General features: G+C 35.6%; 1 pseudogene; it reads left to right on the top strand.

Moving 5' to 3' along the window:
• The first annotated feature begins 15,868 nt into the window (after positions 1-15,868).
• On the top strand, positions 15,869-20,357 carry LOC121030540 (40S ribosomal protein S24-like; annotated as a pseudogene).
• Positions 20,358-25,155: the final 4,798 nt, after the last annotated feature.

The raw sequence follows: 25,155 nt of genomic DNA, 5'->3' as shown, positions 1-25,155 counted from the left end.
AAAAGAATATGATTTTGGAATGAAACTGGACCACTTTCTTACATGATACACAAAAATAAATTCAGAATGGATGAAAGACCTGAATTTGAGACAGGAAACCACCAAATCCTAGAGAACATAGGCAGAAACCTCTTTGACTTTAGCCATAGCAACTTCTTACCAGAAATGTCTTCAGAGGCAAGGAACACAAAAGCAAAAATGAACTATTGGGACTTCATCAAGATAAAACACTTCTCAGGGAGCCTGGTGGCTCAGGGGCTGAGCATCTGACTCTTGATTTTGGTTCAGGTCATGATCTCACAATTCATGAGATCAAGCCCCACACTGAGCTGCCAGCATAGAACCTGCTTGGGATTCTCTCTCTCTGGCCCTCTCCCATCCTCTCTCTCTCTTTCTCTTTCTCAAAAATAAATAAATAAACATTTTTTAAAAGAAGATAAAAAGCTTCTGCACAGTGAAGGAAACAATCAGTAAAACTAAAAGACAGCCTACAGAATGGAAGGTATTTCCAAATGACATATCTGATAAAGGGTTAGTATCCAAAATGTATAAAGAACTTATTAAACTAAACACTCACAAAACAAATAATCCAGCGAAGAAATGGGCAGAGGACATGAATCAATACTTTTGAAGACATCCATATGGCTAACAGACAAATGAACAGACTATCAACATCACTCATACCCAGGGAAATACAAATCAAAACCACAATGAGATACCACCTCACACTAGTCAGAATGGCTAAAATTAACATCACAAGAAACAGATGTTGGTGAGGATATGGAGAAAGGGGAACCTTCTTGCACTGTTGGTGGGAATGCAAACTGGAGCAGCCAGTCTGGAAAACAGTATGGAGTTTCCTCAAAAAGTTAAAAATAGAACTACCTACAATCCAGCAAATGCACTACTAGATATTTATCCAAAAGATACAAAAATACAGATTCATTGGGGTACATTTACCCCGATGTTTATAGCAGCATTATCAACAATTGCCAAGATATGGAAAGAACCAAATGCCTATCGACTGAAGAATGGATAAAGAAGATGTGGTATATGGGGCATCTGAGTGGTCAGGTGATTATCCAACTTTGGCTCAGGTCATGATCTCAAGGTTCATGGGTTCAAACCCTGCATTGGCTTGCTGCTGTCAGCCTGTCAACACAAAGCCTGCCTCGGATCCTCTGTACCCCTTTCTCCCTACACCTCCCTGGCTCATGCTGTCTCTCAAAAAATAAATGCAACATAGGAAAAGAGATGCGTTACATATGTATGTAATGGAATATTACTCAGCCATCAGAAGGAATGAAATCCTGCCATTTGCAATGAAGAGTCTGAGCTACAGTGTACTATGCTAAGCGAAATAAGGCAGAGAAAGACAAATACCATATGATTTCACTCATGTGGAATTTAAGAAATAAAACAGATGAACATGTAAGAAGAGGGGGAGAAAGAGAGAGGGAAACAAACTATAAGAGACTTTATGATAGAGAACAAAATGAGTGTTGATGGAAGGATGTGGCAGGGAGATGGGCTAAATGGATGATGGGTATTAAGGAGGGAACTTGTGCTGAGCACTGGGTGTTATATGTTAGTGATGAAATTAAATTCTACTCCTGAAAACAATATTACACTATATGTTAAGTAACTAGAATTTAAATAAAAATTTGAAAAGAACAAAAATAAGTCTTGAGAATGTAATGTACAGCACAGAGAATGTAGTCAATAATATTGTATTAACGTTGTATGGTAACAGATAGTAGCTAGACGTATTGTAGTGATTGCAATGTATACAAATGTGGAATCTCTATGTTGTACACATGAAACTAATGAATTATATGTCAATTATACTTAAATAAAAAATGGCAACACATAAACACACACAGAAGAATCTTATTCTCTCTTTGATTTTTTTTAAAAAACAAGCCTAAGACAAGCAGTTAGGGAAACAAGGATTTGAAGGATATAATGCCATACGAATATGTGATTTTGAGTATTATGGATTCCCAAGCCAAACATCGATAGTTTTTGGATTCAATTACATGATCCTTTTGCTCATTGCTGTAGATCTCTTATTAGAGTAGTTTCTTAGTTACAGCTGCACATTAAAAATACTTGGGGGGTGGGTGCTTGGGTGGCTTAGTCAGTTGAACATCTGACTTTGGCTCGGGTCATGGTCTCAGGTCATGATTTCAGGGCTCGTGAGTTTGAGCCCCACGTTGGGCTCTGTGCTGACAGTTCAGAGCCTGGAGCCTTCTTCAGATTCTGTATCTCCCTCTCTATCTGCCCCCCCCCCCCCACTTGTGCTCTGTCTCTCTCTCTCAAAAATAAACATTAAAAAATATTTGGGACAATTTATACTGAGACTTGGTATATTTCTTAGATACTCTTATTTAACTGGTATGGTGTGGTGCTGGGGCCTACGGTTTCTTTTTTGTTGTTGTTGTTTGTTTGTTTTTAAGTACTAAAAAGGAGAGGCACCTGGGTGACTCAGTCGGTTGAGCAATGGACTCTTGGTTTTGGCTCAGGTCATAATCTCATGGTTTGTGGGTTCGAGCCCTGTGCTGGACTCTGTATTCTCTCTCTCTTTCCCTGCTCTCTCTTTCTCAAAATTAAAAAAAAAAAAATTAAAAAGCATTAAGGAAGGGTATCAGTCCTTCCGTGAGTGGGAGGGGGCAAAAGAGAGAGTGAGACACTGAATCAGGGTCCAGGCTCTGAGCTATCAGCACAGAGTCCAACATGGGGCTCAAACTCATGAACTGTGAGATCAGGAGCCGAAGTCTGATGCTTAACTGACTGAACCGCCCAGGCACCCTCTAAGATTATATTTCTAATCTTAAAAGATAATCCTGAGGCATCCTGGATAAGAAATAACTTTAAAATATAAATAGGACTTTAGCAATAAATCAATGTAGATAAGCTAAAATAATGTTTATGGGTAATGTGTTTTGTAAGCTGTGCTATCCTCCTAACCTAAGTAAACTGTGTAGGTAATCAACAAAATACTATGGCAAAAAAGAGAAAACTAAATTATATTCTATAATGACAATTTAACCCCAAACTACATAAATAATTACAAACATGCCCACAATGTCTCAGAATTAAAAATGTTTTGGCCTTAACTTAGCAGTGGGGAATAAACTCTTCTACTATCATTTGCTCTAAGTGCAAAGCAACAAATTCTCAAAGAAAAAGTCTTGAGTCATTTCCTTCAACACACACACTAACATAGCTTACTAAAAATAAGATGAAATAGGCTGTTAACATTTTAGTCTTGAAAATTCTTTTAAAACAAGTCCAGAAATACTTTGTAATAAAAATAATATATTCATATGCACATACTCTGTAGATTCTTTCTGAAAAAGAAAAGTCTAATAAACAGAGGTGAATATCCAAGTCTGTGCTATACATAATAAGGATGATGATCTCAGTAACTGCTAAATCTTTAAAGAAAATTATAATTATTTTCACTTATCTACCTAGTATGGAGGTGCTCCTAATAATGTATTCTTTCTACATGCATGTGCTGCTAACTACTTCAGGTTTTCCTATTAAGTTCACATCAATCGTCAGTTTATGACTAAAGTTGATTCTTTTCCCAGAACTAGTTCTGCTTAATAGCTAGTAAACAGTCATGGACTTCCTAAACGTCTTCACAAACACAGAGCCACCTCTCAAATTTGCAGGATCGGATGCAAGTTTGCCTCTGGTTTATAGCTATGCAATGAAATTCCAATGTCTTTTGGCAAGACTCATGATCTTTTACTATTTGACCCCAGATGCCTTTTGCTGTTTATCTCTCATCTCTTCATCAACCAAAACCTGGCTCAAATACTGCTTCCTCCTTGAAGGAAATTTCCATCAACCAGACACTAAAAGCTTTCTTTCTTTTTCTGACTTCCAACACTAATTATTGCCAAGTTACTTAGGTAATTAATCAGGTACTCACTTATGGTCCTTTATCTCTATCTTTTATTTTTAAGATTTGGCATGTTTGCTTTATTCCCTCAACTAAATTATAATTTCCCAGCAAGCCCTAGCTTGAAAGCATTTAATAAATATGCGATGATTTTATTTATTGGTCTTCCCATTAACTGAGCATAGCATTTTACAGTGATTGAGTGAAGCACCCAGCTTTTCTCTTTAGTATACTTTACAACCATGAATGATTTAAACATTGTAATTTCCCTAAGCTGCAAGAACTTGCCCATCTCTTTTGAGGTTACTGCACCTTACTCTCTTAATGCCTCACGATGTAGGTAATTATAGCAACTGAGAGTAATGGCATAATAATTGCTGTTAATAATAACAACTGAATCAACAAAAAGGAACATTATTTTTTTAATATTTGAAGGGATACATACATCCTGATGCTTATAGCAGAGCTATCAACAATAGCCAAATTATTATGGAAAGAGCCCAAATGTCCACTGACTGATGAATGGATAAAGAAGATGTGGTGTGTATGCATGTAAATATATGTATATATACACATATACATATACATATACGTATACATACACACAACGGAATATTACACATCAAAATGAATGAAATCTTGCCATTTGCAATGATGTGGAAGGAGCTAGAAGGTAAGTGACACAAGTCAGTGTCACAAGCTAGAAGGTAAGTGACACAAGTCAGTCGGAGAAAGACAAAATATCATATGATTTCACTCATATGTGGAATTTAAGAAACAAAACAGATGAACATAGAGGAAGGGGGGGAAAAGAGAGGGAGGCAAACCATAAGAGACTCCTAAATATAGAGAACAAACTGAGGGTTGATGGATGGGAGGTGGGCATAGGATGGGCTAAATGGGTGATGAGTATTGAGGAGGGCACTTGTTGGGATGATCACTGGGTGCTGTAAGTGATGAATCACAAAATTCTATCCTGAAAGCAGTATAACACTGTGTGTTAACTAGAATTTAAATAAAAACTTAAAAAAAGAATATTTAAAAAGTAAATTAAATTCTATTTAAATACATGTAACACAGAAGTCCTAGGGAACATGGTTTAGTGTTTCCTTAGAAAAACTACATACTTCAATAAGAACCAATAACTCTATAAATAGCACAATACTCTATATATCACAAAAGAATTCAATGTATACAGATTACTCTTTAAAGACCAAAAATACAAACTTATAGATAATAAACAATAAATGTGTCCAAGATTTTTAAAGTTGCTAACACTTCTTCCTTGCTTTGAAATACAGTAATGAGAGCTAACATTTATTGATTTCTAAATTCTAACCATCATTAATTAATTTAATCTTTACAACAATCCTAAGAAGTACTATTATCATCTATATTGTACGGATAGGGAAATTGAGGAACAGAGAAATTAACTTGTTGAAGCTTTCACAGTTAATAACTGTCAGAGCTAGATTTCAAACTCATTCAGTCTACAATTATCTACAGTATTTCTTAAAGGCACTATCCATTAAACTAAAATCTCCAGTAGTTCTGGAAGCCTTACTTAATGTATCTGTGTATAAATTTCTGCCTTATACCCTCCACCCTTTTCCAAGGTTTTTGAGATTTCCCACTCAAAGGAGAATGCCACGGGGGTCCACTTCAACCCTTCTTCTCACAAAAAGATGATTTCAAAGTCTTCATTTAGTGTTACATACTTTCTATTTCTGTACAATTTACAGAATAAAATCTGTAAAATTTACATAATAAAGCATAATAAATACTAAAGGTTTATGTTAAAAACCCTGTCTTGATTTGAATGTGATGTTCTATGAGTCTAAAGACATTAAGATCCATTAAGTATGGTTCAATAATGGGATATCATATTCATGGATTTAACTCCTTAGAAATTTTTTAATGAAAAACTATACCTTCTTAAAATATTACTGCACTCCCAAATTTGAAATATGGCAGTTTTTACAGGAAGAAAACATGCTTTCCACTTCCCTGAGCTATGGAACTATATCAAAACCTAAACTTTTATAGGTGGTTACTCTCATAGTATTAGCAGTATACAATACTGTAGACCTCAAGATCCCATTTATTCTAACAGGTGACTTAAAAATAATTCTAATTTAGGGGTACCTGGTGGCTAAATCAGTTAAGCGTCCAACTCTTGATTTCAGCTCAGGTCATGATCTCATGGCTCATGAGTTCAAGCCCTACATCAAGCTCTGCACAGGCAGTGCAAAACCTTCTTGGGATTCTCTCCTTCTCTCTCTCTGACTGTCCCTCATGTGCTCTCTCTCTCTCTCTCTCTCTCCTTCTTTCTAAAAATAAATAAATAAACTTAAAAAAATTCTAGTTCACAAATTTCATATGTGGCTGAATGGAAACAGATCATAGCAAAAAATTATGGAATAAAATAAAACTTCACAAAGTATTTTATTTCAATAAAAAACAAACATTAAAGTAATTAAAAATATTTTTAAGCCATGTCTGCTTTTTTTTGTTTCCATATTTCTTCAGTATAACAAGAGTTCTAATCATGCAATCAATGGAAGATTTGTTTTCTTAACTGTTTGTCATAGAGCATAATCTTAGCCTGAGAATATTTAAGCATTGCTTAGTACCAGTTAAGTCCATTATTAGGTTTATTCCCGATCACGTATTTAGTGGACCTTGCATAACTTTGATTTATGGTTTTAACACAACCATTCTATTTTTAAGTCAACAACATAAAAGACTCTTATTGGATACACCCCAGTCAGTGTCAAAACAAATAACCATAGGTAATTTGAAATCCTGTCCATTAAATTAGGCCTTGCCTTTAGTCCTCTTGCAACTTGCCCAGATGACCTGGCTTCAGTTAAGAAACTATATTTAGAGTCCAACATAACTGAAGTTCTTTCTATAAAAGTTGATAATAACCAGGCTATCCAAGGTATAAGAGTAAGTAGCATTTCTTTTTCATTAGAGAAAGAAAAGAAACAATCTTTGTTTCTTCCTTTTTTTTTTTTTTTTGCCCCACCAGCATTCTCTAAAATTGCCCATCTGACCTAGACAAGGTATCTCTTCCACTGGAATAAATTATCAATTTGGTTCTGACAGACCACCTTAATAACATCTATTATTTGGGAAATACCAATTAGTGATATTTGGGTACACTAACATGCCAAACAATTTAAGAGCTGACCTTTTTGGATAGAAAGAATTAAGTACAACATTTTGGCAAATATAGTACCAAGAACATGCATATAAATATTCTGGCAATAACAAATTCATTATGCTGGTTATCCTATTGGGTTGGTTGATAGACAATTAATGAGCTAATAGGGCTGGGACATAGAAAATGGGTTAGCAACCCATTTATTACTCTAATTCTATGTAGCTTCTCCCAACCTCAAAAATAAGGTACTTGAAAACCACTAAGGATCTCTCAACTTAAGGTTGAGAAAATAAGTATGTTCTAGAGAAAAACAAATGGGGTTTGGTGATTAAAATAATGTAAATATGAAGGTCTATGTTAATAGGTTTATATTCAATAAAACAAAAACATTTTAAAAAATCATTCCACTTATTCTTTCATGCACCAGAACTTTTCAAGGATTTCGTCTATGGCAGTGTTACAGAAATAAATTACAAAGCTATTCCATATACATTTATTATATTTTATAAAGCTATTTTACTTTTAGAAATAATAAATACACTAATGACCTTGCTCTCTGCCTTGCTCTAAATGCTGGTAATGTTAAAAGTTTATGACTAGGATGATACTGATGTTATATATCTTCTCAGGTTCTGCCTTTTGCCTCTCTGACTCCTGACTCAGTAGTCTCTATGAGACATTTCTAGCAATATATCCCTGTTATTTTTTTCACAGCGTCTTTAGAAATCACTACCACTGACATCACTTCCATTTTCTTTTTAAAAACCTCATGTTCCTCTTTTTCTCATTATAATCATTAACAGCAGTTGCCCACCTTTCCAGAATGCTGGAAATAAAATATTTTTAATGCTAAAAAGTTCTACAGAGGAAACAAAAAAGAAGAGAGAAAAAAGCAACAGTGATAACTCCTGTTGATTTCTTTGTTCAGAATTATGCTAAAAGTGTACGGGCATACACCTCTGAGATATTGTGGGTTTGGTTCCAGATCACCACAATAAAACAAATATTACAATAAAGTGAGTCAAATGAACTTTTTGCTTCCCCACTGCATGTAAATGTTATGCTTACACTATACTGTAGTCTATTCAGCGTGCAATAGCATGATGTCTAAACAATGTATATACCTTAATTAAAAAAATACTTTATTGCTAAAAAATGCTATTGTGTGAGCTTTCCGAAAGTCATAATCACTAATCACCATAACAAATTAATAATAATGAAAAACTTTGAAATACTGTAAGAATAACCAAAATGTGATACAAAGACACAAAGTGACTACTGTTAGAAAAATGGCGCCAAAAGACTTGCCCAAAGGAGGGTGGCCACCAACCTTCAAAGTGTAAAAAAATGTAGTATCTGCGAAGCACAATAAAACGAGGTAAGGTGGTAGATGGAATTACGGACAAGAGATGGGGATATCAAAGGGGGGATTTCAACATCAGAGGGTATGCTGAAATTCCTTCTGAAACATGGTAACCTTGATTCCAACTCCATGATTCTATGAATCTATGATTAAAAATCACAAGAAATTTTATGAGCAAACAAGAGAATGCTTTGAAAAAAAAAAAAAAAGGCATTCCTAAGTCAAATACCAAAGTTGCACTGCCCCCTTTTGGAGACAGACAACAGAAATTCATAAATATTAACAGGATATTGTTAATATTTTTAAATTCTAAAGCAGTATTATAGATACAGGCATTACTTGTATCAGTCAGAAATTTGTTCCCCTAACATATTTAACTAAATATGTTATTTGTTGTTAAAACAAACAATACAATATAAATTGATGGCGGGCCAACATGAATAAAACAAAACCTTGGAAGTGCCACCAGGATCAAAAAAAATGTAATCTTGTATTTGCAACAATGTGGATGGAACTAGAGTGTATTATGCTAAATGAAATAACTCAGTCAGAGAAAGACAAATATCATATGATTTCACTCATATGTGGAATTTAATATACAAAACAGATGAACATATGGGAAGCAAAAAGAAGATAAAAACAGAGGGAGAAAAACCATCAGAGACTCTTAAATAGAACAAACTGAGGGTTGCTGGTGGGGTGTTGGGTGGGGGAATGGGCTAAATGGACTATAGGCATTAAGGAGGGCGCTTGTTAGGATGAGCACTGGGTGTTATATGTAAGTGATGAATCACTAAATTCTATTCCTGGAATCATTATTATATTATATGTTAACTAACTTGGATTTAAACTAAAATAAATTAATTAAAAAATAAATAAAATTCATAGCACCAAATAAAAAACTGCAAAAACACTAGAATTGAGCCCCCCCAAAAATGATGTTTCTCTTGATGATGAAACAGAAAATGGGTCTGTAAATCTGTGTGTGTATGAGAGAGAGACAGAAAGAGAGAGGCTCTTACTTTCATTCACAAAAATTAAGAGTTCTTAAAGAAGCTTCACTTTCAAGTTTTTAATGGTGCTATGATATAACATTTGGGGGCATTTGATACATAAAACACTATAATCCTAAAGAAAAACACTATCATAAAGATAGATTTCATGAAGCTGTCATACATCTACTTCAATACCTAAAAAGAAATCCAGATCTAAATATAAACCATAATGCTTTATTTACATGGTGGTAACAAAGATAATAAAAAGCCTCAAGTGATTCCACTGTACTGAATGAGATAAACTACTAGAGTGTTGTAGGAGATTAGAAAATACTGAATCAGAACTCAGAAACTCTTTTTAGAAGATGTTCTCTGGGGTGCTTGGGTAGCTCAGTCAGTTAAGCATCTGTGCCCAGCTCTGTGCTGACAGTGTGGATCCTGCTTGGGACTCTCTTTCTCTGCCCCACCACCACTCACACTTTTTCTCTCTCTCAAAATAAACAAATAAACTTAAAAAAAAAATGTTTCTCTCAAAAAAAGATGAGCACTGGGTGTATATAACACTGGGTGTTGTATGTAGCCAATTTGACAATAAATTATATTTAAAGAAGGATGAACTCTGTATAAAAACAAAATAAAATCAGGTAAGTTAAAAACTAATAAAATATGATAGACTTATTAATTAGTACTTGTTAATTAAGACTAATTTAAAAGAAAACTAAAGGAAAGATATATTTAAGTTAACATGTAAATAATTTTAATATAGTTTTAAAGTATGTGCATACAGACTAAAAACTGTCTTCATAAGATTTTTAAAATAAGCAGCTTCAAAATGCAGCTATAGATTATTAAAATCAGCATATGGGGTGCCTGCATGGCTCAGTCAGTTAAGCGACTGACTTCAGCTCAGGTCACGATCTCACGGTTTGTGAGTTCAAGCCCTGTGTCAGGCTCTGTGCTGACAGCTCACAGCCTGGAGCCTGCTTAAGATTTTGTGTTTCCCCCTCTCTCTGCCCATCCCCTGCTCGTGCTGTCTCTCTCTCTCTCCCTCTCTCTCTCTATCTCTCAAAGATAAATAACATTAAAAATATTTTTTAAAAAAATCAGCATATAAACTGCTTACAGAAAACATCAAATTTATGCTGTAAGACATTTTAAACGTTCTATTATATGGAAATACCCTCTTTCCAGTATTTATGGCATAATTTTTTTATGTAATGCATACTTCAGCTAAAGTGATTTTTCAAGTTATTAATGAAACAAAATAAAACAACCCTCCAAAATGAAGGGTCTTCATTAATGGAAACAAATCCTTCAGTATTATCCTAAGGGAAGAGACTTTACCCAGGATAATGAACAAAAAAGCCATAAGTAGTTGCATCTTGGGAAAATCAAATTCTACCATGATTTCCAATAAAAACAAAAAGATATCAGGGAGAGATGTTAGAACCCCGTGCAAGGAGATGAAATTCTCACATGTCAACGCATTAAAATAAAAAAATGACAAGCAGGGAAAATGCACATAAATGCACAGAATAGGAGTATCATCCTTAGTGATGTCTGAAAAGGAGGTTAGTGTGACCAGAGTATCAAAGTCACCAGCGAGTGTTTGGGGGAAACATCAGGCTCTGACTTTCTGCAGATTTTTAGTGCAGGCACTCATAATAGCAAAAGAAACCATATTACATGAGGAATTTTATGAGCCAGTAGTATGCCTGATTTTATGATATCTGGAAATAGCTTTACCAAAAAAGCATATTTCAAATCCTACCAAGATCAGTTCGGTACTATGCCAACCTGCCAATAATGAAGAGGTTTATTAGAGAAAATAACACAACGACACAAGAATAAAATCCCTATAAACAGAAAAAGATGTCTAGATTACACAAATTGCCTCCAGAAGTAAATAATGATGGGGTCATTTTTGACTCAGTGAAAGATAATTGAGAAATCAAAAAATGAAATCTAAATATAAGCAAGTGCAACCAAAAAGAGTTTGAGTCACTCTTGTTTACATGTTTAAAGGATTGCCTTGTCAAGTTTCTTTTTTGAGATACACAAGAAATAAATGGAATATCATTTTAGATCTTTGAAAGGCAACAGAAAAAATAACTATACATATAAAATGTGAAGAATTTGCAGAGATTTGCTCCATCTTCTCCGTGTTTATAATGAACCTAAATGACTATGCAGAAAAAGAACTACTTAAATGTTTGAACCAAAACATTATAGGTCATTTTGCTCTGTAAGAGTGATTTAAGTCTTAATACCATCTCTCTCTTTAAGCTTAAAATTAATCAAATATTAAATGTTCCTTATATTGCTGGCCTTTATAATGCTGTGACTTTTTCTGATGATTCCTTAGCACTGAAAATATAGTTGTAGATAATATTGTAGATACAGATACAATAAAATGTCCCCTAGATAAATATACGTAACATAGAATTTTAACTTGTTATAGTGAATTGCAAATTAGTGTGAGGAAGTAAAACAGTATGGTAGGTTCATGTTCAGTAGAAGTTAAATATATAACAATTAAAAATACCTATTGACGGGCTCATTGCAACAGAGAGCAATTGAAGCAAAAATAAAATGAAATGTTCAGTTGATTCATATAGAAAATAATAAAAAAAATTATCTCAATATGTTGGGATGCCTCTCTTTTCGATTGAACCAGGTGAAATTTTTTTATTGTTCAAAAAAGACTGAGGATTGGAAATTTCTCATGGTTTAAACTAAAAGCACTAGAGTTAGTTCATTTAGTTCATTTTAGTTCATTTAGTTCATTTAGTTCTATGAAACATTGCAATACAAATCAAGAAACAATGTATTCACTGACTAAAACCTATAGTTCAAATAATTTTACTACCACACAAAAAAGGTGAAAGAGGAATAAACACTCTAAGTGATTTTTGTTGCTCCCAGATTCTTAAGAGATTATGTGTTTATTTGAGCATATACTGTGTAGATTATTAGGTAAAAAAAAAATCATCACTGTTTTATTCTTCTTGGATGTTGATAGAGAAGATATAATAAGAGGAAGGTTATAAATGAGAGCAAATTCACATTTGGAAGAGAAGGAAACCAACAAAGTCCTTTATGATATTTACACTAGCTTAATAAATTTTTTGGCCAAGTACTGTAAGGTAAAAACTTCCTCCACCATATATTGCAAGTTCATAATTTTAAAAAATGGCTGACTGTAAATAAAGGCAATCTATTTAACTGTCTATTGATCAATCAGTGAAAAACGACCATGTATTTATATAACAGTTTAGCAGAAATTTCAAGGAAAGAATTCTCAATTTTGCCTGATCCTAAAAATGTGTCTTATAAAAACCAACAAAAACCCAAAAATTAACATAGTATTTAAATTTTTATATACATAATTATAACATTAGATGTATCAAAATTAATTTTGATACATCTAATGTTTGGTCAGAACGAACAGTGTTGCTGTACCAGTTGTTAACATACTAAATAGTAAAAGCCTTCCATACTTGTAAGAAAATGGCCACTACTCTCTATTCCTCTCCCCATGTACTCTTCTCTAGGGACATCGCTTCCACCAAGCAGACTTATCCATATTCTAACCCCTTAGGAGATAAGACCTGGCAGAGCTGGGGGCCTATAAGACCCTTAGATCCACCCAAATTAGTGCCTACGCCATACCAGTTGTTATGTTTCAAATCTCTCCTCTGTTAGTGAAACAGGGATAGTTGCAGAAGCTTTGTATTTGGAGTCAGACAGACTACTACCTGGGTAAGTCACTAGTCTTTTCTGAAATTTTAACTTCCTCTTCTGAAATAGTTATTACTAACTACTTAGTAGAGCTTATTATGGATTGTGTGAAATAACAAAAAGTGCCTATTAGCAATGGTAGGCATACCACTTACTTTCCTCTCACCCTACTAAAAACATGGTATAGTTGACACCTGAAAAAAGGGGATTAGGGATGCCAAACCTACATGCAGTCAAAAATCCACATATATGGCACAAAAACAGACACATAGACCAATGGAATAGAATAGAAACCCCAGAACTAGACCCACAAATGTATGGCCAACTCATCTTTGACAAAGCAGGAAAGAACATCCAATGGAAAAAAGACAGTCTCTTTAACAAATGGTGCTGGGAGAACTGGACAGCAACATGCAGAAGGTTGAAACTAGACCACTTTCTCACACCATTCACAAAAATAAACTCAAAATGGATAAAGGACCTGAATGTGAGACAGGAAACCATCAAAACCCTAGAGGAGAAAGCAGGAAAAGACCTCTCTGACCTCAGCCGTAGCAATCTCTTACTCGACACATCCCCAAAGGCAAGGGAATTAAAAGCAAAAGTGAATTACTGGGACCTTATGAAGATAAAAAGCTTCTGCACAGCAAAGGAAACAACCAACAAAACTAAAAGGCAACCAACGGAATGGGAAAAGATATTTGCAAATGACATATCGGACAAAGGGCTAGTATCCGAAATCTATAAAGAGCTCACCAAACTCCACACCCGAAAAGCAAATAACCCCGTGAAGAAATGGGCAGAAAACATGAATAGACACTTCTCTAAAGAAGACATCCGGATGGCCAACAGGCACATGAAAAGATGTTCAGCGTCGCTCCTTATCAGGGAAATACAAATCAAAACCACACTCAGATATCACCTCACGCCAGTCAGAGTGGCCAAAATGAACAAATCAGGAGACTCTAGATGCTGGAGAGGATGTGGAGAAACGGGAACCCTCTTGCACTGTTGGTGGGAATGCAAATTGGTGCAGCCACTCTGGAAAGCAGTGTGGAGGTTCCTCAGAAAATTAAAAATACCCTACCCTATGACCCAGCAATAGCACTGCTAGGAATTTATCCAAGGGACACAGGAGTACTGATGCATAGGGGCACTTGTACCCCAATGTTCATAGCAGCACTCTCAACAATAGCCAAATTATGGAAAGAGCCTAAATGTCCATCAACTGATGAATGGATAAAGAAATTGTGGTTTATATACACAATGGAATACTACGTGGCAATGAGAAAAAATGAAATATGGCCTTTTGTAGCAACGTGGATGGAACTGGAGAGTGTGATGCTAAGTGAAATAAGCCATACAGAGAAAGACAGATACCATATGGTTTCACTCTTATGTGGATCCTGAGAAACTTAACAGGAACCCATGGGGGAGAGGAGGAAAAAAAAAAAAAAAAGAGGTTAGAGTGGGAGAGAGCCAAAGCATAAGAGACTGTTGAGAACTGAGAGCAAACTGAGGGTTGATGGGGGGTGGGAGGGAGGAGAGGGTGGGTGATGGGTACTGAGGAGGGCACCTTTTGGGATGAGCACTGGGTGTTGTATGGAAACCAATTTGACAATAAATTTCATATTAAAAAAAAAATCCACATATAATGCTTGACTTCCCAATACCCTACTGTTGACCAGAAGTCTTACTAATACCATAAACTAATACCTTACAAATAGCCAATTAACATATTTTTAAATATATGATACACTGTATCCTATAATAAAGTAAGCTAGAGAAAAGAAAATGTTATTAAGATAATCATCAAGAAGAGAAAATGCATTTACAGTACTGTGTTTATCAGAAAAATACCCTGTGTGTAAGTGGACCCACACAGTTCAAACCTGGGTTATGCCAAGGTCAACTGTAAATACTACATGGAAAAACAAGCAAAACTGCAGTCCTTTCCTCACAAATGGGTCATGTTTCAAACATTCATTTTTGAAATCGGTAGTCTGGTAATTAAGAATGCACTTTCCTCACAATGATCATTACATAAAAGGAGTAACGTATCTCAACAATTTTATAAATTCTAATTTCATCTACAATATGCTGTTTTCATACATGGACAAAAACTTATTGAGTATTCATATATGCTAGGTGCTATTTTAAGAATTTTACATTTAAGTGGTTTAATCCTCAGAGCAACCTTCTGAAATTGTATGCTCTTATCACACCCACATAACAAATAAGGAAACCAAGACAGAGAGGTAAAGTATCATGCTCTAGGTTATAGTAGCTAGTAAGTGGCAGAGCCAGCATTCAACCTACGCAACCAGGCCCAAGGGCATTTGTTCCTAATCACTATACTGTATTGTCTTTGGAGTTGTCTGATTCATAAAACATATAAACACTTAAAAAATCAAACCATTGAGAGAAAAATCACATGGTAGTTCCTCAACTTGTGATAGAAATCAAACAGCAAAAGATGAAAAAATATACCAAATTTATCTTGCATCCTGGTGGCTTGAAGAAAAGCAGCCTCAGATTAGATTTGTGCAGATACAGACTGTCTACCCTCAAAGGTTTAAATACTACTATCATGGGTTCTTCATCACAGCTAATGCTCCTGAATTACCTTTCCTTTCCTTATTTATGTATCTATCATCAGTTTCTACAAAACATTACCTAAGGAATGGGAAATGCAGCAGAAAGTCTGGAGTCCCTTAAATGAGCTTGGTTTCTCCTTTTTCTTTCAGAGGAAGTGTCTTTTTAAAGACAGTTTGCAAACAGGCCCAAGGCCAACTTGTATTGACCTGGGCTCCCAAGTGTGAATTATCAACAGTGACTAGGCTCTTGTCTGGCACCTTTCCCACAGATCAAGGGAATGGGTGTATTTGTTCCATGGAGATTAAGTTCAGCTACTGCCTGACTCCCCATCTTCTTCAGACTACACCTAGTACTTCTGTTTATCCTTGAGACTTCTGTGAGTTCTTCCTGTGACCATTTCTTACTTTGAAAGATTGCTCTTTAAATTCAGTTGTTGGTGTGCAAAAATAGTTTCCATCTAATGTTCTTAGTACTTTCAGATTATTTGTAATGTTTTCATTTGAGCTTTTTGTTACATTTTACTTTTAGTATCAAGGTGACTGTCAAATATTTTATTTACTTGGTATATTAAATGCTCCAAAAACTACTTTTCAATATCCTAGAATCTTATTACTTTGCTATTTTAAATTCTTTAACATTTTAGCATCCCTAAATATTTATATTTAAGCATTTTAAGGGTATTAAGATTTGTTTTAGTTTAAACTGTAGATCTCACAGAATTTTCTGTTAGAATTATATTCAATTTTTTTGGTTAAAAAGCATTTTTCCTTACTTCCATTTTTAAACTTTACTATATATACTGACTTCAGTATTTTAAAATTATATGTAGAGTCTCAATGTAAGGGTGACTGTGTGAGATCCTTTAACTCACAAAACTTTGTTAAGTTTTACTCGTATTTGATGGCTAGTAAATAACTTTATCCACTTGGAGTCACAAAAAAATTAAAAGGAATCTATCATACTATATATTTTCAGTCTCAAATTCAAATAGATCATCTTTATAACTGTCCATTTACTCTAAACAACGTATCATTAACAGTATAAAATAAATAATACCAGCCTAAATGGGAAGGATTCTTATCTTTGGGTTTATTAGGTAGTTGTCTTAGTGGGGTTTCTAAGGAAGCAGTCTCTGAGAATAAAACTGAGTATACATTTTTTTTTTTTTTTTTTTCATTTGGGAGGTTCAGAAGAACTGGCAGGGAAATGGGGAAGGTGATAAGAGAAGGGCAAGCAGCTAATATAGGGTACACTATAGGCTAGCTATCACAGAAGCCAACTGAAACTTCATCTTCTGGGGGAAACTGGCAAATGGTATAAGATACAGGTCTCAGAATTGTCTAAGCCAGGGCCAAGGAAGCTGAAACCTGTTAGTCATTGTTTACAGTCTAATCCCAGTGGTTTCTAGAAGGTCAGAGGCAGTCCTATGGCTTAGATGGAGGTGCTGGCCTTTGGAAGGCTGATGTGCACAAAATGGTAAGGGGCTACAAGGGTGTATGAAAACAGTACCACATTAACTATTACAACAACAAATCTATTAGATCCCCCCTCCCCCCCCCCAAACACCATAGTGATCATTCTGACAAAGTAAATTTAGCCCTGAATGTTGGTAAAATTTTGGTAAACCAGTTTTACCTGTAAGTATAAGGTATGCTAATAATATTTAAGTATTACTGAGAGTGTATAACTTCTCATAAAATGCTAACAAAGCAAGAGCATGGGACTATACACTAGGAAACACATATAAGCTCAAGGAATAATATCAGCCTGTGATTTAACTTTTTCAGGAAATAATCTCTTCCTTCCCAGCTGCTTAAAGCTCGGCTGCCATCATGAACGACCCAGTAACTATATGGACCAGGAAGTTCATGACCAAACAACTACTTCAGCAGAAACAAGTGGTCAGTGATGTTCTTCACCCTAGAAAGGCAGCCATACCTAAGACAACATTTTGGGGAAAACTAGCCAAAATTTAAGACCACACCAGAGGTCATCTTTGTATTTGGATTCAGAACCCATTTTGGTGGTGGCAAGACAACTGGCTTTGGCATGATTTATGATTTCTTAGATTATGCAAAGAAAAATGAACCCAAACATAGACTTGCAAGACATGGGCTGTGTGAGAAGACAAAGATGTCAAGAAAACAGCAAAAGGAACGCAAGAACAGAATGAAGAAGGTCAAGGGGATTGAAAGCCAATATTGGTGCCAGCAACAAGTGAGCTGGAAATTGGACAACATGAGTAAAGACTGTACGGTGACTTTAACTGTGGTGATTGTGCAGTTTTTTTCATGAGAGAATACATTTTTTTAAAAGAAATCCTCCTTATAGATCCCTATAATGTTCCCAACCAGAGCAAGGACAAACACCCATCGGAACAAAAGATATGAATCATCATCTAAGTAAAATGTGTATATTCCTATTGCAACTTGAAGGCACATGTTACCAAAAAAAATGAACTATGGATTAAACTCAACCCAAGTACAATTTTTTTGTACTCAATTTTGAATTCTTTCTCATCTTTAAAGCCTTTCTTGGTTCCTGTCAGTATTTGTCTGACTTGAATCTTACAATCTGTTCTTAGAGTGTGCATGCATGGCATTTATGTTTCTCAAGGTCAGGTGATAGGTGCCAACTAGAAGGGTTCAGGTCTAGGTCCCAGCTTCACCATAATTCCAGAGCTCCTCTGGTCAATGGCATGCCAAGCTGATGGATTCTTATTTCTGGATCTTGACTCTGCAAGCTGGATTAGTGCTTGCAGCAACTAGATAGCTACAACAGACTAGATGGCTAAGTGTTGAGTCCTGTGGGCCAGATAAGGGCATCTTTGGTCACATACTTTCCACTAAGGTGGGTTTATTCAAGAGTAATGATCTTTTAAAAGCTAAACATAGTGAAAAAGCTAAGTGTATGTAAACTATATATCTGTCCCCAAGACTAATATTTATAGCTGTAAAATGGATTTGTAGTTGCGATTATTTTTTTGCAGAGAATAGAGAAAAAAAGGTGGAAAACAAGTGTGTGTGTGTGTGTGTGTGTGTGTGTGTGTGTGTGTGTGTGAAAGTGAAAAAATGACATTTCCCCCCTAAACTGTGCAGGCTATAAACCATACATACTATTTGGGACAATTATGCATGCATTTATTTCCTCTGAATTATATTTTCACTAGATAGTTGCCAAGCATTGGCCTATTTCTACTGCAGGGAGTAGTGCCTGGAATTTGTCAGGGCACCTCTGCAATTTGTGGGTTGTGTGGTTGTCAGACTTACTTTCAGTGTGTACACACAGGGAAAGTGCTTGGGGTGGGCGGGGGAGAGAGCTAACAGGAAATAAGAAGAGGAAGAGAGTCACCTAAGGAGAATACTTTCTGTCTCAGAAAGAGTAAGTCTGGTAAAGAAATATAGTGCATAAAGTAGTAAACATTTAGGAAGCACAGAGCCGGACACAGGGCTCGAACTCACAAACTGTGAGATCATGACCTAAGCCAAAGTCGACACTTAACCGACTAAGCCACCCAGGTACCTCTCAAATTTTTATATGTCTAAATAGATCAATTTGCAATATAAAATTCTATACTATTAATAACTCTTGAGTAAAACAATTATTTTATGTACAGCATACCTAATTTCTTATCCTATCAACTTGTAATAACAATAATAGATATTTACAGCTGGAAGGAACCTTAGCAATCCCCCAGACTTTGCCTTCATTTTCAAGAAGAGGAAACAGAGCTAAAAGGTTGACTTGCCTAAGGTCATAGTGATAAAAGGGCTAGGATCCAAGTCTCATCATTTCTTCTTAGATTTCTTTTACAAAAATAATTTTGAATAATTACTAACAGGTTTTTTTTCAATTTGTAGAGCTTTTTACTTGAGTTCCACAACACATTTTCACATAAATAATATTTGTGGGAAGTATTATTAGCATTGCACCACCTCCCAATATGAACATATTTCAAATCTGTGTATCTCTACTTTTAATTCATTTTCTTAATAGTCAAGAAAAGATGTTTGTATTATGGGTATATATTAAGAACTATGACTTAGACTATTCTTATCAATTTCATTAATATGAAATCTATCTGAAATATTCTAATTTTTAAAATTTACAATTCATCAGTCTCAAAGATAGAGCTATTTTCTGAAAGTCATACCTTCTAAAATCAAGCAAATTGTGGAAAAGAGGGGAAATGAACACAAATCTTTTAAAAAATTACTCAGCATTCTAATCCAGCTCTTTCCCTTCTCCTGTTTTTGTTTTTCACTTCTCCCCAAAACTACATGTAAATAATATGAGAAAAGCATTCCTATGGCTCTCCATCAATCTGTACAAAGTTTTAAGCAACAGTGTCACACTACTTCATTAACAAGTCCTCTGGGTACAGAAGTTTTTGTGTGGACATGGAATAGGTTGAAGAAAATTATAGTCTTCAAAAATTTGGCTCAGAACAAAGACTGACAGGGAGAAGATCACAAACTAGTCTAGATCCACGTGACAAAAAGACCCATTTTCTTTCTTTCTTTTTTTTTTTTTCAATATATGAAATTTATTGTCAAATTGGTTTCCATACAACACCCAGTGCTCATCCCAAAAGGTGCCCTCCTCAATACCCATCCCCCACCCTCCCCTCCCTCCCAACCCCCATCAACCCTCAGTTTGTTCTCAGTTTTTAAGAGTTTCTTATGCTTTGGCTTTCTCCCACTCTAACCTCTTTTTTTCTTTTCCTTCCTCTCCCCCATGGGTTCCTGTTAAGTTTCTCAGGATTCACATAAGAGTGAAAACATATGGTATCTGTCTTTGTATGGCTTATTTCACTTAGCATCACACTCTCCAGTTCCATCCCCATGGCTACAAAGGGCCATATTTCATTCTTTCTCATTGCCACGTAGTACTCCATTGTGTATATAAACCACAATTTCTTTATCCATTCATCAGTTGATGGACATTTAGGCTTTTTCCATAATTTGGCTATTGTTGAGAGTGCTGCTATAAACATTGGGGTACAAGTGCCCCTATGCATCAGTACTCCTGTATCCCTTGGGTAAATTCCTAGCAGTGCTACTGCTGGGTCATAGGGTAGGAAAAAGACCCATTTTCAATAAATAATATAGTGAATATGCTTGCATTCTTAAAAACAGACAACTGCTTATGTTAAGAATAAAATAGCTTTTGGGGGGAGTGGGGAAACCACAATAAATTAATCCAATAACTAGCACAGCTTTTGTAACAAAATGTGTTTTGTTCCTGCTTTGGAGGCTGGGAAAATGTCCTCCTTTTGCCATGGATGGTGTCTAATGGCATAGAGGCAACATGGAGGCTCAAGGAATAAGCCTCCCTCTCCAGAGGAATACAGCATTAGCACAGCACAAAGACAGCATTTGTTATGCCTTCACAAATCAGATGCTCTGAGTCCACAATACCTAGACTCATATTCCTAGTCATGGGGAATATCTGTAACAATTTGACCACAGGGATTACAGGTTTCAAAAGGACAAAATAAAATTTCTTTTCTCAACTTGTGAAAATCTGACCTGGATCCAATTAACATTTAACTAAGTTTCTGGTTTATGTCACATACTTTCCCAAATAAAAGGTGATTTAATCACCACCAAAATCTTAGGGTATAGGTGTTATCATCCTCATTTAGTAGATGAGAGAACTGAGAGAGTAATAGAGGTCAAAGCTCTGGCTGTTGATTGGAAAACTGCAGAGCTAGAACCTGAACCTGTCTAGTGCTTTACTCCATCTTTCCGCACTACTCTGTTTTATCTCTGATAATGGCTTACAGTTGTGTTGAAAGGAAGACTTATCATATTGTAAAATGATTATTTATTTATCTGTCTCTGTTTATTACAAAGTGATCGAGGTAGCTTATAAATACCAGTGCCACGTATTAAAGTGGGTATATGTGAGGAAATTGAGACAAAGAAAAATTATGATTTGGATATAGTTTAAGAAAGAGTTGTAGGAAATGAATGTTTTACATATCATCATGATGGCACAGCAACGTAACACATAAGACTTTTTTCAAAATATCATCACCAAAATAGAAACTGCATGGGAGGCTCAGCAATGTTATAAGGTGTAAATTCCCTCTGGAATTCTCTTTTCTAGGGGTTTCTTTCATTTCCAGTGATACAGCTGTCAACAATCATCTAAAATCAGATAAGGCCTCTTTTCCAGGTGATCTCTGGGAATGATGCCCTAGGAATCTAGTTCTATTTATTAGCTCCTTTTGAATACAGAAATGTATACCCAATTCTAAAACAATTCTAAATTACCAAAATAAAGAATCGGCTGGGGGTGAGGGTTTCAGTAATTTCCTATTTAATGGAGTAATGCCAAAATTCTAAGGGCAATGACCAAGAACATCTACATGGATGTTTCTACTTTCTAACATTCATTTCCTAACAGATTTTAATTCAAATCAGATCAAATGCACTCAATAAACTACATTAATATAATACCTAATTTTGATCATACTATATATTATGGAAATTGGAAGATATATTACATATTATATATGAAAAGTGGAAGGAAGAAATTGTGAAAAAGTCAAACTTTCCAAAATAACACCTGTAAAATGCAATTTGAACATATCCTTTCAACTAAATATTAATTAGAAATCAAACCACAATTCCCACCTGGGAAAAAGGAGAGTGTATTCATTTAACATAGCACAAAAATAGGGTACAATATAAGGTTTACAAGCTTGGCTTTTAGTCTACAAATGCTTTTGGATCTTACGACATAACAAATTATTCATTACTGTGAAGAATGCTGACACACACCTCAACTTGGCTAAAAGGTAAAGTTGTCAAGTGTGTCTGTCAATATTTAGATTCACATGCTTATGAAAGGACTGATATAGTGGGGAAAAGTGAAAAGAAAGTTTAACCTCACTCCAGCTCAGTCCTATTCGCACGGTATTCTGATGAGACCATACTTTGGTTTTCTGAGTAGGCTTGGTGCTCTGTGGTTTACTAAGAACCTCTCCAGGTCCTCTGCTTCCAAGCCTACCACTGTAGGATCTTGTGAGGAGACAAAATTACACATGATACACGTTTTAAATTCTCTTCTCTGCTCACCTGCTTATCTACCTTCCATTCTTTCCTCCCTCTTTCTTGCTTCAAGGATAGAGATTAGAAATGATATTGCTTACTTCTCCAAATAGACTATGGGAATAAAAGGATACTACTAGGTTAATACTGAAATTTAAATAGTATGACTGAAGTCTATCTCTGAGGAAATAACAAATGCTTACCTATCTAAAGCATTTCCTGTTTTGTTAATAAAACCTAGCTCTTGAAGCTGTAAATGATTTATTCTTTTTGTTTAATTTTTTTTTTTTTTTTTTGAGAGAGAGCACAAGCAAGGGAGGGGCAGAGAAAGAGGGAGAAACAGAATCGCAAACAGGATCCAGGCTTTTAGCTGTCAGCACAGAGCTCAACGTGGGGCTCGAACTCGCCATGAGATCATTACCTGAGCCGAAGTCAGATGCTTAAAGACTGACTGAGCCACCCAGGTGCCCCTATTAACTCTAATGTAGGTATCTCTGCATATATAATTGGATGTGTTTGTTATTTAGACTTCCATATTGTTAGCATTATAACATCATAGTTCCTCCATTAAACTAACATTAAAGAAGATAACTAGGTCTTCTCTCTTAAATCAATACAATACCATTTTGAAACCCTACTGTGCTCAAGACAGGTTTTAGATGCATCTGAACATTTGAAGGAGAACAAACAGTTGGGGATATAAAATCACACACGAATCACCGTAACAACAGAAGTACAAATAAAATGCCATGCAAGCTAAGAGGCGAGAGAAAGAGAGGGCAACAGTTCCTTTGTAATTCTTGAAGAACTGATATGAAGAAGAATAAATTATGGTAGACTGAGATTCGAAATCCAATACGAAGAAGCTTAGACAAAAGAGTATCTCTAATCATAACTTCCAACAAAAAACCTACAAATTCTTTCTGCTTATTCTTCTCAAAGATCTTGTATAAGACATTGTATGTTTTGAAATGATTCCACTCAACATTTTCCTGTCATATTTCACATGACCCCTGAAAATGCCATCACCTCTAGGAGGATCTAACTGCTCCAATTATCTTTTAGATCTTAACAGGAAGGTAAATTCTGTTCAAAAGCTTGCACTAACCCTCACAAATTGGAGCTACGTATCTACTGTGACTAAGACTGCTTGTACTTCCCTTCTCAAAGCAGTTATTTCACTGTCATGTTACTAACTGCCTGTATGATTCTCTCCAGTTACCATGAATTTTTTAAGGGCAAGCTTGATGGCCCTTATATTCACAATACCTAGTGCTGGGCTTAAAACTAGAAGTTGTTAAAAAAAAAATAGCTCTTGAATGGGTGCTGAATATGAAGTGTGCAGCTGGCAGCCAATTAGTAGGGTGACCAATGAGAAAGGCCTGAACTGAGGCAAAAGCAGGGAGGATGAAGAGGACAGACAGGACAGTAATATAGGAGTTGGAATCAATAAGACTTGGTGACTTACTAGAGGTAAGAGGAAGAAAAAAAGGAAAATGACAGAGTGAGTACTGAAGGATTGTTACCAATTTTTAACAAAATGGGTAGACAGGACAATCAAGGTCCCTATAAACTCTTTGACCCTTCTCTTACTGCTCTCTCCCACAAGCCAGGCATGATGGCTACCTCATCGTTTCCCCAAAATGCCAGACACACACGCCATGTGCAGCTGCTGTTTCCTCATCCTGGAGGAATCTTCCCCCAAATATCCACAGAACTTGCTCCCTCACCTTTTCAGGTGTTTGTTCAAATGATACCTTTTAATGATGACTTCCTAAGCATCCCACTCAGAACTGTAACCTTTATCCACATCTTGGTCCTCCTTAGTTTTCTTTCCTGCTTTATTTTGCCCCACAGAATTTATATCAGATACACAATGCATTTATTTGCTTTGTCTCATCCACTACAAATACGGTCCCTGAGGTGTAAAGATTTGTTCATTTGTTTACTTCACTACTGTACCCTCAGGGCTTAGAACATAGTAGGCATTCAATAAATGTCTAAATAATTAACGACTGAACAAACGAATGAACAGTATTGCCAACATGGGTAACAGAGTGGGAAAAAAGTATGTAGAAGACGACTGTGTTCACTTTTGGATAATGCTCAATTAGAAGAGGTCTCTGAGACTTACAATTGGTGCTCAGGGAAAAGCTTTCAGCTGGTGCAAGAAGCATATGATACTCAGAAACAACGTGCAGAGGAGAAAGAAAATTTTAAAAATCTATAGACATTGGGAAACACCAATGTTTAAGGATTGGGCAAAGGAGGAAGGGTAAGCAAAAAAGTCTGGGAAACAAAAAATAACCAAA

Source organism: Herpailurus yagouaroundi, unplaced genomic scaffold, assembly GCF_014898765.1.
Source record: "Herpailurus yagouaroundi ecotype Mexico unplaced genomic scaffold, PumYag 140, whole genome shotgun sequence".
Taxonomy (NCBI): Eukaryota; Metazoa; Chordata; class Mammalia; order Carnivora; family Felidae; genus Herpailurus; species Herpailurus yagouaroundi.
This window is presented reverse-complemented; position numbering and strand designations above follow the sequence as displayed.